The sequence below is a fragment of the Larus michahellis genome, chromosome 1 (genome assembly GCF_964199755.1).
Source record: "Larus michahellis chromosome 1, bLarMic1.1, whole genome shotgun sequence".
Taxonomy (NCBI): Eukaryota; Metazoa; Chordata; class Aves; order Charadriiformes; family Laridae; genus Larus; species Larus michahellis.
The window spans coordinates 103196196-103210501 of record NC_133896.1 but is presented as its reverse complement, the minus strand read 5'-3'; the positions used below and the strand labels follow the sequence as shown (position 1 = coordinate 103210501).

The 14306-nt window shown below is 43.3% G+C and overlaps 1 protein-coding gene across 1 annotated transcript in view; it reads right to left on the bottom strand.

Annotated features, from left to right (window-relative positions):
- PHLDB2 (pleckstrin homology like domain family B member 2) overlaps positions 1–10625 on the bottom strand; it is an 86415-nt gene extending 75790 nt beyond the window's left edge. Inside the window, exon 1 of the mRNA XM_074597471.1 lies at positions 10547–10625. The gene's annotated coding sequence lies outside the window, so the exon portion shown is untranslated. The remainder of the gene's footprint in view (positions 1–10546) is intronic.
- Between the last annotated feature and the right edge of the window lie 3681 nt (positions 10626–14306).

The following is a 14306-nucleotide window of genomic DNA, read 5'->3' as shown; positions in this document are numbered from 1 at the left end:
TGGTCGTTCAAGTTAAAAAATGTAAAAATCTGTTAATGCAGCACACAGTAGAGAGGTATATCAAACAATAGCAAAATCATATAAGCTGAGGTTCAATCAGTGGAATGTTCTTGTGACTTGCCCTGAAACTTTCTTAAATTGTCACACAAGAACTACCAACAAGAAACTGCCTGGGGAAAATAAGTTACATGAGTAATCAAATCTCATGCTCCAGGGCACAAGTCAATTGCTGGAAGGGTCAAGAAAGGAATTTCCTCACTCTCTTCCTTTGCACAGTTGTACACAATTAACTAGGTTGTAATTGCAAGGCAAGAAAGCAGTTAGGTTTTGCATTCCTCTGAATCATCAGGCTCCGGCTGCTTTTGCAGCTGAATTCAGAGCTTAAGGGACACGTCGGGTAAGTGGGTTTTGTTGCACTTCTCTGAGGTTTTGCCTAGATTTTTGAGGTCTTTTCTTCCTTTGATGCTGACTGCCTAGCTCAGAGCATGGCTGCATTGCAGAACTACCGTTAAAGCGAGGACTCGACTAATTCGGGCAGTTAGTTTTCTGTTAATAATAAGTAGTTAACTTAAAAATGTCTCTATGGATAAGTTGCACAACTCATAATGACTAATTTAAGTAGTAGCAATGTCGTAGCCATAATAGCCTAAAGATATAAACAAGACAAGATTTGTTGGAAAGGTAACCATTTTTATTAAAGTAACTAGACATTTAGTGCAACAGAAGATCACGCTATTTCTTCTTTAAATAGAACATTTTAGTAATCAAAAGGATTTTTGCTAACACGGGCCAGACATTACTCTGCTTCAAATCACAAGAGCACTACCTTATTAGCTTGTGTATGGCTATCTGTCTTGGCAGTTGATTAATTGCTTCCCTTTGCTAGAATCAGCATGCTTCTGTGGATGGGGGTGGCTTAGGCCTTAATTAGCCAACTCAGACAGTGCAGCTCAGCTCCCTACAGTGTTACTAAAGTTCTTCTGTACACAAGTGCATTTTTGATATATGATCTGTGAGCAAACGTGTTGAAAACTGCAAGCACTAAGTCTACAGGCGACGCCTTGGTCCATGCCCCTCATAGATGTTAAGTCAGCAGGCAAAGGGTTGGCAGAAGACAGGGTGCAAATGCCATAGCTACGCTGGTTTACAGTTAATTACAGTCACAGGTTAGGGCAGCAACTCATTTTGTACTCAGTGGTTGGACACAAGGGTATCTTCATCCTACAGTTGCCCCTTCTAGACTTATCTTTTCCCCAGCCAGCAATAAGCTGATTCGTAAGTTCCCACATGCACCTTAGTTTGGGGCCTTATGATTTGCCTTGGGTGCCAAGCCAGGGAAGTTTTCTGTTCTCCCTTGGTCTCTATTTATCAAATCTGGGTGCAGAAGTCTCTTATATATTTCACAACGTGGTGGGTCATGTCAGTGAGACAGTACTTTCCTTAGTAGGAAATGAGAAGAAATGTAAAACCATCTAAGCCACTCGTCCAAGGTTACACAAGAAATCTCAGTGGGAGCAAGGTGTGGAACGCAAGAACCCAAGATACTACTTTAGTTTCACAGTTAATCTGTATAAAGACAGATCTCTCTGTGTTGAAATAAATACTCATTTGATTTCTTCCTCCTGCAAAAAATATACTTCCCCTTCGGGTGAAACTCAATTAGTTAGTACGGAGTTGAAAGAGGTAAAAAAATACATTTCTACCAAAAGGAAATATGGTTGCCAAAACTTACTTCATTCTGTTCAGAGTCATTTGGGCTGGAATTGATGTACTGGCTTTCATAAAGGAAAAAGCTCTGCCTAGCAAAGTTTAGATAAAATATATCCTCACAACTGATTCATGAAGCTGCCTTTGCTGACAAGTTTTTATATGTGCATTGAGAAGGGCGGTAGAGGTTTGTTCTCAGCAGATGGCCCGCAAATGTGGAATTAAGTCCCATTAGCAGCACAAAGGATGACACAATATTGCTGCTACTTTCCTTTCCTAATAGAGGCAGAATAAGATGCAGAGTTATATTTTAGCCTCAGCTTTCTGGGATTTTTCTCCCAACAGAGGCAGGATTAAGAGCAACTGAAAAATATAAATTATAACCATTTTCTCCATATGTAGCCATACTTAAAAGTGCCTTACATACTTGAACAAAATATACAAAACCCAAAGATAAACATCCTGATGACGCACTGGTGCTCAAGGCAAAATCAACCTAAACCAAAACAGCAGTCAAGTGACAACCCACCATCTGACCTCCCCACCACACTTGCACCCACTTCAACAAAATCCTAAAAATATAGTGGGGTGGTGGAGAGGGTCGCAGAATCGAGTACGTCCAGCTGCTGTCAGAAGGTGCAGGGGAAGGGGGGAGATGGCCCAGCATTTCCCTGCAGGTTTTTTAACTGATGGATGCTGGAGGAATCTGGCTCCTGAGGGCCAGGACAGCTTCTATACCAGACAGCTTGTTGGCGTGCAAGGCACAATAAGGCACATACCCCTCACATATGGCCACTGCCAGGTTAATCCGTATCCCAGTCTTCCCTTTTCCTCTCATTCAGGCCCATTTTGGGTCACCCTGGGGAATAACGGGGGACCATCCTCCTGGTACTGCTGTTTCCCTCTGCCTGCTCTTGGTGCCGTGAGCTTACTCAAAAGAAAGTAAAGCACTTGGGTACCTGAGCCTCGAAGCTCCACATCTCTCCACCTGCCCAGCCTGCGGTGGCCGGGGCCCCCGCGCTTTAACCAGGAGCTGAGGCTTTACAGGGCAGCGCCTCAGCTAATGGGACGACGGTAAACCGAAAAACAAAACAAACCCAGCTGTTCGGGGAACGTGAGAAGTTTGGACATGCTATTTTACAGGAGCTGGACCGTGTAAAGCCTGCTGATTTATGGGCGTATCCTGGTCTACGTGTGTCACCTGAGAGCATCCGTCTCCATCCTGCAGCGTGGCTCCCAGCAGCCGGCTTGCAACGAAGCCCCAGACACGCTCTTCAGTCTGGGTTTGCAGCGCCGTGGCCACGACACCACGCGCTCCCAATGAAATTCCCACTGACTGATGTAGGACTAGGCCCACAGGAAGCAATAAAATACGCTTGCGGATCCCAGACTATCACAGGAAATTAACATATGACAATCTTTAACACATTGTTTTAATAAATTATAATTTTGTACTGTAGTTTAAAGACCACTGTGAAATCTGAGATAGGAAGCTGGGGGTGGTCTTGCTTCTTTTTCATAATGCCTTGTTTGCACGTTGCATTTTTTTTTTTCCCCTTCCTCTTTGTACTACTGAAACCTTAAAACAGTCGGGGAGGCATCCCAGTGTTTGTGAGCAACAACCTTCGGTTTGGTTGTAAGCTCCCCAGACCGTCCTGTAAACCAGAAACCCATTCTAACCAAGAAGAGACGTACACTTTGCTGAGAGGACATAAATTAGGTAGCAACGTGAAATGGGGACGCAAAAGTAGCCCATAAGAGCCAGGCGATTAATGCATAAAGAGGGGAAAAGTCTGAGAGCGGATCCTCATTAGACTTCGGAACAGTTTGTCATTAGCGTGCTTTTTTAAACCTCGGAAGTTTAAACAGGAGAAAAATGTTTCTTTATACCTCAGATCTCCTCTTTTAGTTCAGGGAGGTTTCAGGTTCCCCCTCCCCCCTTCATTTCTGGAGAGGCTGCCAAGTTTTCCCAGAGCTAAAAGCAACAACTTTCTGTTAAACGTTACTTCATGCTTCTGGTATTAATCTAATAGGAGGCTAGATGGGGAGGAGGGGGAAGCAGCAATGAAAGCTGATTTCCTGCCATGCAGTGGGAAATCCATAGAAAATTCAGAACTAACACCAATTTTAACAGCTGGATGACTGCTTTGGCTTTTACTTGCCATAGGAACATGCAACTGCATACTTTTTGTTGTTGTTGTTGTTGTTGTTGTTGTTATAAAATGAAAACAGACATCAAGCGAAATGCAAAATAAAAAGAAGGCTTGCAATTGTAAATACCCCGATTAAACCATCTTATTCAACTGTGCTCGAAATATCAATACATTTTGCAAATTGCCTCTCATTTCTGTTAACATTTCTAATAAGAATGTTCATGGAAACAGAAAATATACAAGGAAATCGTCTTGCTAATAAGCACTTTGACAAATATTTACTTGGGAAGCGCTCCAGCAACCACTTTGAAAAGAGTCTTAGCGGGTTTGAGAATCACGCAATTGGGCCATTGAAAGAAAAACCCCTGACGGAGGTGAAAAAATCATAGCAAGCAGAGCAGACTGCGAACATTCAACGTATAAGTCAGAAACAACAGTCCTGTAGCAGTTCACGGCCATGTATAACATAAACCGAGGAACTGTTAGCAGCACCTCTCTCAGGCGTGCAGCATGCCAGTGGATAACTTCTTGCATTCAGCCTCCATTCTTTAATCAGTTCTTTATTAGGAAGGACTTGACTATTCCGATAATAATTGTTGGGAGGGGGATGGCCACAAGTGTAGCCCTTTCTCTTGACTATTAAAAAGATGGGTTTTTTTCCTCCTTTCACACTTTTTCCTCAGCCTTTTTTCCACCTGTTTCTCACACGCCATATGGCTCAAATCCCGACATATTGCAGAAGTCAAGATTTTTTTTATGTTGATGCAAAGAAAGCTTAATACAGTACACGTGCTGAAATCGAACCCTGTTTTGGAGATAAAGCAGGGCTATAGCTTGTTTGTGCGTGCTGTGTATGCTAGGAAGGATCCCTACCGCAGATTATCTCGGTTATAAAGCTTTACCTGCCCACCGATGCGCGTGATCAACAGAGCGAACGTGGCAGCTGGTTTTTATGTCACTGGCTGCAGCCAGCTGTTAGACCGAAAGTGTTAATAACCATTTTCATCAGTCCCAGGCTTGCACTAAAGCAAACTGGAAGACTCAAAAGACTCTCAGGGGTAGTGATAGCAGAAAAACCCCAGAAGCTAACACTCAAAACGCAAAGTAGAAGCTACACTATGTGAGCCGGGAGGCTTCTCACGGGGCAGATAAACACAGGGCTGGAACATTTGATAGCTTGAAGTATTTGATGGGCAGGAGAGAAGAAAAATAAAAACCTTGAAAACAAATGGGAGAATGAGAAAAGGTGCAGTGAATACCACATTAGAAAGAAGTTTAAGGAGATGAAGCTTCTTAGGGGTGCAGCACTGCTGAAAAGGCAGACACGTCTAAAAAGAAAACCATTTCTAGTTTCTTTATGCTGTGTTCATAAAAATACAGGACATTATGCACAGCTTTTAAGTCAACAGGACCACTGCCATCACTCCCTCTGTACTCCAAAAATTCCAGCTGGTATCATGTTTTCCTTGTAATGGAAACAAGCTGGCAGAACTTCAAAGACTTGATAACAGCTTATATAGAGAAAGGACAGCAATAGTTAGTTACACTTCACTATTAAAAATGTTGTTTTAACTTCTCTCTCTTTTTTTTTTTTTTTTTTTAAGAGAAGTTGGATAGAATTTGGCAATGCTTAAAATGGTGCCAGACACTTGTATCTCCTCGCAGTTCAGGAAGAAAATGTGAAAATGTAGCTGTACTGGAATTTGTTCAAGAAAGGCTATCTAACAGTTCAACTTTTGTCCAATGTGCCATGGCCAGGGGCTACAAGCACCACAAAATCAAAGAGCTCCGTTGGACAGCTTTTGAATGACTGAAAACCCAAAAAGGGAGTTTTGAAAAATAGGGATATCTAAGTACCCTATTTATTTCTTTATTTGAAGGCACAGAAATCAACCAACCCTGATAAACGTTGTCTTAAGAGCATGAGCACTCTGAAGAACCTAGGAAACTGAGCGAAACAATGTTGGGTAAGTGGAAATTAGCCTTTAATTTATAATTTGATATGTCAAATTATAAATTTGCCTTTGATTGACAAATCCAGTTCAAACAATTCCCTCTCAGTCTTACTGTTGCATCTTTTCTAACTTTTGACCACAGTAGGATCGTAGGTTCAGTTTCAAGAGTGTCCTAACTTTCCACATAGTGCTAAATGGCATCTGTACTACATTAAAGCTATGTGATCTGTGCCACTTTTCAGAGATTTAAGAATTATGCTGGGGCTCACAGTAACCAGCAGCTGGGTATCTATATACATAAAGCATTTTTACTTCTCTGGGAAAAATGTTTCTCTCTTAAACGTATTACAGTCCCTCTTTTTTTTTTTTCCTCCTCCTCTCCCTCTTCCCTGATCGTATGCAACTGAAGAAACGGCCTTTGTTAGTTTTTCTGGGCTGGCAGGAAGCCCACAGATCCAGCTGACAAAAACCTCAAGTCAGCGAATCCAATGGGAGGAATGTCCTTTTCAGAGCCCCTGTTTCACAGTCTCCCTGTCACGGAGCATCTCAATAGGGCCTCACAGAAGAGTCTTGCGTGGCCCTTCCTTATAAGGTGAATCATCCTTACTCTTGGTTCCTTGTGCTTAAGTAATTAGCTCTCGTTACCCACCCGTGGCTGCCCAGCATTTGCTGGCTGAGCTCTGAGGGAGGCTGATGTGACAGCATCAGTCCAAAATGAAGCTCCCACCAGTGGGTTCAAGGAGCGATTGCAAGGCTCAGTGGAGCAGCTCCTCTCTCTCCCACCCCTCGTGGCATCCCATACTCGGAGAGAAGCAGCTGGAGAGGGCTCTGTGTTAGCCTAGGCAACCTATGGTCAGCAAAAGGTCCCTGAGTTAAATACACTTGTGCTGCTGTAAGTCTCAGCCTGCTACCAGATCATTGAGTTCGCACCAAAATTTCTAGCATGAAAGAGTCAAGGACTTCATAAAAGCTGCTGGTTCACTCCCGTCAGTAATCAGAAAAACACGTGCTGCAAACAAACTTAAAGGTCTGTCTATCTATCTCATGCATTAGTTGGATAAGTTGAATTTTGCATTTTTTTTTCCCCAAAGGAATTCAGTGCTTTTTAAGGAAATCAAGAACACAGTAAATAAAGACTTCACCAGGCGGCACAGCAATCTGCGCTACAGCTTTGCAGCACGGAAGTGGTTCATCCTGCAATCAGAGCACTCCATATAATGTCAAAATAAGCACTTATTTCTCATGCAGTTTTATTTCCCGAGCCTTTCCTTAGCCGACACAACAAGTGAACACTGTTCTTTCTCCTCCCCTTTCCTCAGCGGTCCTTTGGAATTTACCTCCTCTCATTTTGGATTTCCTGTCTGCACCCTAGGGAAAGGATTTTCCTGTGAGAAACAAATGTCACACTGCTGATCTCTTCGTATGCCAATAGACCAAGTCTATCCTCCATGTAAAGCAAAGCTCTGACCTACCTGCTATCAGAATGGCACTGCCCTCACATTATTATTTTTTTCCTGACCCATTTTATTTGGAACTAGCTTTAGAGAATTAGCTTTCTGGTCCCTAGCAGGGCTGCTATTTCCATGTATTACATTAAGATGGATGCAACTGTCCTGCATAGCACATTTTTTCGGTTATTGTATTTGACATTTGGGTCTGAGAAGGCCAGAAAAGCAAGTGAGAATACTCTGTATCTCTTCTGCACATGTACAGAGAGCAGGGCAGAGCGACTCTGCCAGAAGCATCCAGATATGGTGATATTAAACATATGGAGCTGGTTCTGAGATTACAGAAGGTGTTTTTTTATGAGGAGGGAAATCTTCATGGCAATTCGCACCTAATTATTCATGGAAACGAAAGCCACCAGCAAGACATAGGAGGGAAAAAAAGCTTTGCATCTGAGCAGCGAAAGTCCTGGAAGATGTGACTGCTCACATGGTTGGGACCCAAACCTTGCTTCAGATTATGTGTTTTGTCTTCAGTGACCAAAGAGACCAGTAAACCCATCGCCTCTGGGCTGGATCATGGCCAAGGCTGCCGAGACCCCAGGTGGGTTGCTGACAAGCTTTGGAAGTGTTTGGGAAGGACAGAGGTGCCACCTCTCTTCTCTGGCTTTGCAGAGGCTGGAAGACACAACACAATTGGGCCATACAGACAGAAAAGTCATTTCTGGAAGATGACCAGGGAATGTGTTTACACGCATGCATGCTCAAGTACAAGATGTGCATGCTATATTGAGCATATGTAAAACCAGCAGAGTGTAAAAGCCTGGCTAAAGAATACGGTAGGATATATTACTTAGTGCGTTTCCCTTTAGAGGTCTTCAGGGTGTTTGGTGCTTAGGATGTTCAAAATGCCTTCGATCTCATTGCTATCCTCTTGTGGTACGGTGTAAGAGATGCTAGATCACCACAATTCCAACAGCCCGATGGTGGCAAACAACAGTCTGTGGCTTCGAATGGGTTGTCCTATATATCTTCAAGCTTTTATAGAGCATTGGGGAGTGTTTTGTGGCTTGTGGTATATGCAGAATGGGTGATTTGTAGACCTTTTGGGTCTAACCAGCGATTACCCCTGTGTTCCTGAGGCACTGGACTGGATGACCCTGGTGGCTTATTCCACGTACAGTGTGTGGTATCTCACACTGCTCGCTATTTCGTGAGGCATAAATAACTCTATTCTCACTTTGAAAGTTAACTAAAAACTTCTTTATTGCATATGAAACGATTTTGGCCTACAAAAGTCTAGAGGTTGAACTCTGGGTGATACATTCTGGAAAGCTCAGAAAAGCCAGTACTCTGGCCAGAACATCACCAGAGAGCTAGCTGGGGTTCAGAAGAATGCTTCAGAATTACATACAGCTTTGCTTCAGTTTTACCTTAAGCCCATTCGCTTTGCGTTTTCTGCAATGTAAGCGTAAGAAGAATCTAAATCTACGCTTAGTGATCATTCATGGCACTAATGAAAGTCAGATTCTGACAGTGCTTTAATAGAAGTCAGACTCACTTGGACGGGAAATTACGTGGAGCCTGCAGACACTTTAAAACCAGAGGAACTATCTGTGTAGGGCACTGTTTAGATGGTCTTGAACTTTGTCTCAGTAGCAGCCCAAACTCATAATGTTAGAAATCTCTTAAGGTCATGCTTATAAATAGACCAACAAAAGTCTTTTTCATATAAAGACATAAGGGACAACCTTTCTGTGACAGCCAGACAACCCATTCACATGCTAAATCTAGTCAACAAAGCAAACATTGTGCAAAAAATCTGGTTTCTTCTAAGCGATGAAATAGGTGAATAATGAAGTAAAGCTCATTCGAAAGAGAGAGCGTGAGGGACACTGCAGTAATCAGAAAGATGAGTAAAGATTAGCTGTGATCAAGCTGACCATACAAGAAAGAAAAAAAATCAAACCTCCAAACCCAAGTGCAAGTCTCACTTTGCCAAGTTCAGCTCTGTAGCAAATAAATATTCCTACGTGGAAAGTTCCAATAGAATCTACTTAGGCCAGGTCGGGGCCTCGTTTGCATTTTATTCTGACCTGGCTTTTCCCTTCTAATTGATGTTCGTTTATATTTTCCACACTGAAATATGAAGTCGTGTTCCCTGTAAAAGATTCACTTGCCTCATTACAGCTAGAAGCAGCAATACCTGCTTCTTCGCCACTGCAATAATGTGGAGATCCATCAGAGAGTTACCACTTTCTGAGCTGGTCAATACTTCTGCATCATTTCTCTCTGGCAGGTGGACAGATGTTGGAACCAGGTACTGTATTTTTCTGATACAAAGCCTTCTGATTTCAGAGCAACTCCTTAAACACAAATTCTCACATATCAGTGAGAGCTTCAGAGCAGGTAACACTTCGCTTGCATGGAGCTCCATGCCTGACTTCTGAAAACTCAGCTTTTATTCAGTCAGGCAGCAACTATTTATTTTGCTGAGACTTTCTTGATGCATTCTCTGTGTGCTGCTCTGATGTCCTTCTAGTTTCTCTTCCTTCCACATGAACAATATTTGGCCACCTGCATGTTAACTCAGCCTGTTATCAAACCCTCCACCTACACAACAAGTTCTTAAACAGCTTTGTACATACCCTCATTTTTGGGGTGGTGACTCCTATTGTTTCAGCTATCTGTTCCATAAAGCTTAATTGCACTTTGCAGTTGGCTCAAATGAAGGGTGGTTGCTACACCCACTACCTTCAGCAAGACTTCATGCAACTGCCAGCATCACAAGATGTGCATTTTTAGTACCCAGACAAGCCATTGCATTTATGTCCCTCAGAACTACTCAACAGGGCAATACAAGTTTTCTCAGACACACAAAACTCTTCCCATAAAACTTCTGGATCTGCAGACCACCTTCTTTTATCTTCATACAGTAAAGCAGCCCTGCATTTAAATGCAGCAGCTCCCTTTTCCGTGACAAAGGTAGTATCTGAGTACTACAGGAAAATGGCCTGTTCCGCTCTTCCTCCTGCCCTTTAAATCACTCTCTTCTCCCCAGCTAAATTTTTTTAAAATTTTTTAAAAGCTTCTCTTTTCCAATTAAATCTGCCAATGGGCTGTTCTCTTTGCTGCAAGAGCTGGATTTTCCCTTACTGTAGGTTCATAACTTTGTAAAACACAGCTCTACGCATTTCAAAATTAATCCGTGTTGTCAGCTAGCCTCAATGGGGTAAGACACAGAGTAGCCAGAATAGCTTAAAAAAAAAAGAGAAGGAATTTTTACCTTTCAGTCAAACTGGCATTTTTGGCAATGAGTAGAAGCTGTTTTCATCCTCTGGAGAGCTCTTGACAATGGGACACTCACATTCAAGTTCCTGCTGTGTTCACCTGAGAAAGTCTGGAGTTAAAAACCTCTGCTCCGAGTTAAGCTGAGCTACCACTTTAAAGTGGGATGCATCCTGTGTCAGGTCAGTATCTGATACCACAAAACAAACATTCACAAATTAAATCATCCCATTAGCATCCAAAAGCAGACATTAACACAACTGACATAACAAGAAAAATACAAACTGTAAAAAAGGATAACATTTCAAAGAGTTCTCCTTTCACTCCAGCATGGAATAAACAAATTTCAAGCGCTGCTAAGGAGCAAGCATCGTACTCCAGCAGTAACAGAACTGCAGCGCTGGTAGCAAAGGAGCTCAGGGAGAAGCTTCCACTCTTCATACGGTATTTCCAGACTTTTGGATGGTGCGTCAGATATGAGTCTCCTAGGAACTGACTTGTGCCAACTTGGCACTCCTCAAATTGTTCAGGTTTTTTTACTGCCTTTGCTTCCAGGGCAGAGGCTGACGGGTGATGGAACGAGGACTGCTGCCCCTTGTAGAGCTTCACAAAGTGCAGGATGGTCCTCCGAGCACAGTAGCAAGCTCTCCTCCCTGGGCCACGTGCCCTTGTAGTGCGGCTGATCCCCCACTGCGATCCTGACCTCTGCAACCATCTCCTTTAGCCCAGCTTCCGAGTGCTCACATCTAGATGGGGCCAGTTCCCAGGCCGAGGAACAATCCCTGTTTACCTAACGACACCATCCTGGCCTAGAATAGGGATGTCCTTTCTCTGACCCATTTGACACAGGAAATTTATCAGCTTTGGAGCTTTTCCATTTAAAACAGAGAGACTTGCATGAACACCGCTTGCCAAGACCTGCTCCACAGAGCACACAAAGGAGCACAGTGTCATGGAAATAAATGAGGCACTTCCTTGCACAAGTGCGGTGGTATTCTTCAACCCGGCGGTCATGCCCTGGCAGGAACCTCACCTGGCACCTATTTTTGTCAACCAACAGGTCATAACCCGGAGGCAACACACTGTTGAGAACAGACACAAGCTCTTCACAGGAACAAAGAAAAGTGAATGCATGGGCAGGCTTTGGAAATCCCATGGAAGGTTTATCTGATGAGTGATGAGCAGATTGCAAAAACGTTTAAGTACTTCTGGGAAGTACCAGAACCCATTACTGCTCCATCCCAGGAAATTGCCTCATCATTAGGCAAAGCAGTCGTGCTCCCTCTTGCTTTCTTTCTCTGTGGCTTGATGAGTCTGTCTTCCTTTCCTGGCCAAATCATGACTCCACATCACAGGTGAGGTGGAGAGTGTCTCCGTGCCAATTCGTTCGCTGTATAAGCCAATTATCTAGCACACGACATGTAAATTTGGGCTGCCTCAGGCAGGGGAGGAAGCTCATGCTGAATTGATACCCCTCACCTCCCAGATGAGAGGTGGGCACTGCCACAACTTAGAAGAGAACAGCAATTTCCCCATGTATAAAGAGACAACACAGGCGCCTGAGCCCAAGACATGAATCCCAAATTAAAATAATTCCTTATTTCAAAGCTGTGAGCACTCAGCCTAGGAGAGCACAGGAAATTTTGACACATTTTTGTTGTTGTCAACAGCCTTTCCTTGGCCGTTTGCTCTCTCCAGTAGGCCTTGAAGCCCCTTTTTGGGCACCTGAACCAGGACTGGGAAGTGCAGTACAAGTGCTGAGTTTTAAAAAGTTAGGCATGTTGAAACTCAGCGTTCCCGTGCCTGAGCTGCTGTTGTCTGGAGCGGCTTGCACTGCAACGCGGACCCACAAAGGACTCGCACAGGTGACTGCCAGCTGGGAATTTTCTAACTTTCAAGTGCTCAGTTTTCTTTTAACAAAATTTTTAAAAGACACCTTGATACATTTCTAAAAGAAAGTTTAAGAAAGCTTGGAAGTAATATCACATGGAAACTTCAGAATTTAGTACAGACCTCTAATCCCTGGGGTTAATGGTAAAATACCCTTGTGAGCCAATGTCACAAATCTGCTTTAATACATAAGGTACTAATACTTCCCTCTGAAAACGTTTGAAGAATTTGTATCATCACAAGCGTGTGTATTTCCCAGCCTAAGTTCAGTAGCCTTCAGTGAAACGTCCCATAAAATTTAGCATGAGGCAGGCGTCCTATTTACCGAATAGTTCATCCTCGGCTTTTGAAATCCAAAACATCCTAAACAGTCAAATGGACTCCTGAATATTTGTACCTGCTCTTTCTATAAGCACGGATCCTTACTACACTTTAAAAATGGGCAGTCTAGAGGAAAGTGAGCTTTTGCCAGTCACTCACACACGAGCTGGCAGAGGAGAGGAGGGAACAAAACCGGCTGTTCTACCTAGGCAGCTCGTCAACACGTTGTCCCCATAATTAGCCATGCCCTCTGCAACCTCTTATTAGGCCAGCTGGCCCCAGAAACACCAGCATCTCCTCAGAGCCGAAACGTGTAGAGTCCCAGTCAAGAAAAGGCATGAGCTCACCTTCAGAGCGAGGTGGTCTTCCTCCCTGCGAGTGACCTGCGCTCCTCCAGTTTAATTGTCACTTTCTGAAAGCTGGGGTCAGGACGCAGGACTTCATTGATGAAGACGTACCAAACCCTCTCCGGCTCCGAGCACACACACTGAGGCTGCTGGAAGGCAGAATAACCATACAGACGGAGCCAAGTCACACTGATATTGTATGGAGTCTATTTGGAGGCTTGGCCTCAATTAGCATATAAATGAAGTGATACACGCAGTCGCAGCTTGCCAGAAAACGAGACAGAATAATCTCCCCAATTTGGCAGCTCTCTAGAGCATTTCATTTGTGAATGAAGAGCCAGGCACACTTCGAAGCCAAGCGGGGTCCCCAGCTTACAGACAATTGACTTTACATGGTGAAAACAGGTCTTGAGAAGTCGTGAAGCAGACCAGCGCTTTTTCTGCTCTTAAACTAAGTTGCTGTTATAGGAAAGTGACTTTAAAGATACTCATCACTGTTCCAGTAGACTGATAGCATTTCACCTCTTGCATCCACAGGCCCAGATGAGCTGTGGTTCAGCCCCCCCACTGCAGGCTTCTGGCCACTAACAGAGCGCTTGATTTTATTCCAAGTACATGAGAAGGAACTAAAAGTTCACGGGAAAAACGATACGGAGGAGATGTGACCACGTAGCTGCTGAGCTTAGACACAGACAGAAATTTTACTTACGGATCTTTATTAGAGAAAAGAATAAGGAGACAAAAATAGAAACAAAGATATCCAAAACTGGCGCAAACGAGCAGAGAGGGAACTAGTAGTTGTATTTATTTGTATAGCCTATGCAACCCTTTTAAGGTATTTCAATTAAGACAGAGGGAAGAAGGCTTGTGTTTTTGTATAAATGCCTTTCACATTTATTAGGGTTTAGTTTTCCTTCTTCAAATATTTTCAGTTGTCAGGGGCTCAGCTCAGACGCAAAAGCAAGGAAATCTAAGCACAAAGGCATGCAGATTTTTCCAAGAGCAGTGCAGTCTTGCTCCTATAGCTACATAGTCTACTTCGGGGAGGATCGAATTTCTAGGGAAAAAAGCAAAACAGATTTGAACATAGGTAAAATGTAAAAGGAAAACCAGTGCTAGGCTAGGATGGTCTTTTCTCTTCGGACATTTTAACTCTGGTTTAAATACATAGACTTGAAAAAAAAAATCCATTCTCCATTT